This window comes from Salvia miltiorrhiza, chromosome 8 (genome assembly GCF_028751815.1).
Source record: "Salvia miltiorrhiza cultivar Shanhuang (shh) chromosome 8, IMPLAD_Smil_shh, whole genome shotgun sequence".
Taxonomy (NCBI): Eukaryota; Viridiplantae; Streptophyta; class Magnoliopsida; order Lamiales; family Lamiaceae; genus Salvia; species Salvia miltiorrhiza.
The window spans coordinates 44105212-44109588 of NC_080394.1; the positions used below are offsets into that span (position 1 = coordinate 44105212).

Genomic DNA, 4377 nt, shown 5'->3' on the forward strand with positions numbered 1-4377 from the left:
ACACAATCAGATAGGAGATTAGATAGTGAACTTAGGAAACATTGTATACAAGCATAAAATGTTCTTGCTTTCTGTATACAAATCCAACAATAACTGCACTGAGGTGGCTGAAAACTATTGAGATAACTGAGATAGCTGCGCTGAGATAACTGAAAACTACTGAGATAACTGAGATAGCTGCGCTGAGATAACTGCGCTGAGGTAGCTGCCCTGAGGTAGCTGAGATAACTGAGATGGCTGCGCTGAGATAGCTGCGCAGAGGTAGCTGCGCAGAGGTAGCTGAGATAAATGTCCTGACTACGCTGAGAAGACCCAAATTCCACTTAAGGCTTTCCCCTCCGTAGCGTGGCTGAATTGCCACTAAAGCTCATTTTCTACCGAAGCAGGTTTTCCAGTGTTGTCAACCATTATTGATCAAGCTGCAAATATTTCAGGAAAAATACAGATGGCAACATATATACCCTACTCCCTCCCTCTTGGTAACATGTGCATGATTCAACAAAACATGTTATGTGTATGCTTGTGATTGGTGTTCCTACTTGAGATGCTAGTGACAAGGCTAGTATGACTCTATGGTCCCAAAATATATTACCCAAATTATGTTCCCAGCCCCAGCACATATGCAGAAGGTGTGCAGCTTCGTATAGTTAGTCAATTTATATTTCAGACCTAGGCACATATGCAGAAGGTGTGCAGCTTCCAAGACATAATATCAAATTCCCAAATCCCTTCAAGAGATAAGATAAATCATGATTTTTCTCAAGTGGTAAAGTATAACATTTTTCCAAATCCCAATCATGCTTACATGCTTCGATGAAATAACTTAAGATCATGTAGTGAGAAATTTCAGTTCTGCGAAATACCTGGATCACCACTAGTTAGTGGGTTACCTTTGTTACATTACGGCTTAGACATTCTGTGCTGGGATGTAGAGTTCCTGTGTTGAAGACCAGCTTAGATATCCCACCGCACCGCTTAGAAAATTATGCAGCGCAGCTTTAGTAACTCTTCTTGCTTTTATTCCTGCGCAGCTTCATAATTTTACTTCATCTTGTTATTCCACTAATTCCTCCTTTTCCTTTGCTGTTGTATCTTTCTTCGCATGATCCTGCGCTGCTCGAAACCCCGGCCCTTGCTCAAATTGAAGGCTGAGTGGTTTATGCATGTAATAGCGCACATACTCATGAGTGTTAAAGAAGACAGCATTTCCAATAGATTCCCTGGAAAACGTTGCGCTCCCTCCACGAAAAATGCCCTGCGCAGCCCTGAATTTGTAAAGAAAAGTAGAGCAAAGTCAGTCTAAAAAACGAGACATGGATAACCCCAAAATCAGTAGATGCAATCCCCAATTAAAGCAAAATTAATCCTGAAATATAAGGATTTTTGAAACGGCAGAGCTGGAATCCCGCTGTGTTGAGAGAACCCTGTGCGGGGCTAAAATCCCCTAGTATAAAAAAAAAAAAGTCCTGCGCAGGCCCGTTCACCCAAAGCAGCTACGTTGCCCTTCGGATCCAAAAATTCCCTGAAAACAATGCAATATTTTTGATGCAGCGCTGCAAGCGAAATGAACTACCCTCTCCCTCCCTGCGCTGCATCGGCACAGCGGCGCTTGATATCCCAAGAACTTCATGCCCTGAAAATAACTCATGTACTTCTTGTGCTGTAACTCATGTACTTCCTGTGCTCTAAAACATTAGAGTAATTGATTAGTCCTAATCCCACAAAATCAATCTCAAAACCAAAGCAAGAGCATAGTACTATTACAAGGTGTAGATCCTCATAACCAACCAATAAACTCAAGCTCAGTCACCAAAATTCAAAAATAAGGCCCCAACGAACATTAAAGCCAAATCATAAAGAGTTAATTTAAATGCCCCATAATAACTCGTTTATGCACATAAAGACATATATCTCCACGGTCCTATCCCAACAATTGTAATGTTCAATTCCATAATTCAAAACAGCAATAAATCTAAGCTGATGATATTAAAATACCAAAGAATATCCAAATATCAAAATATCCTCAATCTTTAGACCAACATCAGAATACACATTGAAATTCTTTTCGCATTTCAACAGAGCCCTTACTCCACACCAATAGGTATTCACAAAAAGAAATTTTCTTATGAGACAAGGAATAGTTTAATTCATGAGAAAAACATCAATAATCGCATTTCATATGCCCACATATAAGCATTTTCCAGAGAAAGAGCAACTGCAATAAGAGAATAATCGCATATACATCTTTGATTTTCATATATCCCTAACTGATTCAAAAAAGAGATTAAATTTCTGCTATCAAATCCAGACCCCCCATCAAAGCATAGAAAGGTTGAGCAGTTTTTATGATGGCAAGTATAAGACTTAGCTTATGATAGAGAGAAAGGAAACTGTTTAGTTGGAGCCAAGACAATGCTGACAAAGGCATTCTGGTGCTGTCTCGTCGGACTCCGATTAATCCGCGGTAGATATAACTTGGTGGCTAGCGTTTGTCACCCTCAAGGTAGTGTGAAGCGCATATAGCCCTTAACTTATGGTTCTTCTAGTGATTAAATCAACAATGAATGATCTCCAATTAGTCCCAACAGCAGCAGTCTCAGGCAAACTACAACAAATAGAGCAAGATTATAATGAAGTTTTAAGTTGGCTACCCAAGGCTTAAATCAGGAGAAGAGATCATCGGCAAATATATAAGTGAACATAGTAGACGATATTAAAAAATTTCTCTTGAGAAAATTCACAGCTCAACCAAAGATTTAATAGCCACGTTCTCTATAAAATTAAGATAGTCACCAAAGCACGAATCATCATTCTTCTTTAAGCGTGAGAATTCAACTAGAACAGGTAAAGAATGCATATCAGTCCTAATAAAGCTTTCATACAACCAGAATGTAATTTAGCCCCGACTCCAGTTAATCCAGATTTCATGGTGTTAACTGACAAATATAATTTGAAGCAAAACACCCACGAATATCAATTCATTGCCCCATAATAACTTTCTTTAGCTGCTCCTATCAATCCCCAACGGCCGAAATCTAATATCGAGTAGTCCATAAAGTGACACAAAGATCAAGCATATAAAACAAGAGTAACAAGCTCCATGAGCAATTAACAACCCCTTCAGAGATTAATATTAGTCCCACTGCAGACGGGTTACATATGTCTAAAAAATATAATCAGAACCCCAATTAACTCAAAACCATATCAGTTTAAGAGATGAGATAACTTAGCTTTTAATGAAGGCAGAACAATTGCTCTGTTCAGTCGAGCATGCGGCGCTGCGATGAACTTTGCCGGCTCTCAATGGCAGCAAACAACTTCGCGAGTTCCCAGATTCGCAGCGGTTCACATCATGGTTCTCGATCCGTTTCTCTGTGAAGCCATGATAGAGCGACTAGTACATGGAGTCCTTCGCAACAGAAGTTGACACCAATGAACTTAGCTAGTCCCAATTTAGGGCATTTTTCTGTGGTTTCTCCTAGACAGCCAACTGCCAACCGAGTGCCGCAAAGGCGAGCGATGATCGAAGCAAAAATGGGTCTCCACCGATAATTTTGCTCGAAAAACACAGGGAAATACAAACAACCATCAGGATTTGTCATAATTTATTCGAAATTATTGGAAAATATAGGTGAATTTAAGAGAAATTGGGGGTTTTCCCCTTTGCCCATGATCTGCGAGCTATCATTGCTCCTTGGATTAAGAGATCGGCTGGCAGCATCGGTGAAATCGGTGGTCTGTGCTATTAATCGGCGGCTGAAGCAAGAGTGGAGACGGGACCCAGCGGTGGTGCGCGGCGGCGTGCGGTTCTCGCGCGGTAGTGATCCCTGCGAGGTGGTGGGATGCGGTTTTTGTTCTGCGGTCTCGATCGAACCCTGCGCTGGACTTGGTCTGGTTTCTTCCCGGCGATGAGAGCTTCGGTGCAGGGTTCTGGTGGTTCCGCTGTGTTCGCCAAAGCCGGAGACGAAAGGGATTTGAAGCCAGAGCCATAAATTCCCCGGCCGGCGATACGGTGGTACGCGCAGCTCCTGCACGGCGGTGACAGGCGGCCACGAGTCGACTCCCACCGGCGTTGGAACAGCCCCCCCTTTTTTTCTTTTTTATTCTGTTTTTCTTCGATTTATCCTTCTTCCTCCCTTTCTTCTTTGAAATTGAAACGATGAACAGTAACCTGACTTCAGTGAAACGGTGAACAGTAACCTGACTCAGATCCCCCATTTCCCAAAAAATTTCAATGAACAGTAATCTATCTCATTTTTTTTTGGTAGGCTCGTCGGAACTCACGACGTAGCCCCGATCCTTTCCCACAGACGGCGCTAGTTGGTGAAGCACGGAATCACCAACACCTAAACTAGAAACTGGAAAGCAATAAACGAC

At 41.9% G+C, this 4377-nt stretch overlaps 1 long non-coding RNA gene across 1 annotated transcript; it reads right to left on the minus strand.

Annotated features, from left to right (window-relative positions):
• Window positions 1-258: 258 nt before the first annotated feature.
• LOC131002025 (uncharacterized) lies at window positions 259-4125 on the minus strand. The gene is made up of 3 exons (XR_009094109.1): window positions 3227-4125; window positions 891-2605; window positions 259-374 (listed from the first exon to the last, which is right to left on the minus strand). It is a non-coding gene; the product is annotated as an uncharacterized LOC131002025 (long non-coding RNA).
• Window positions 4126-4377: the final 252 nt, after the last annotated feature.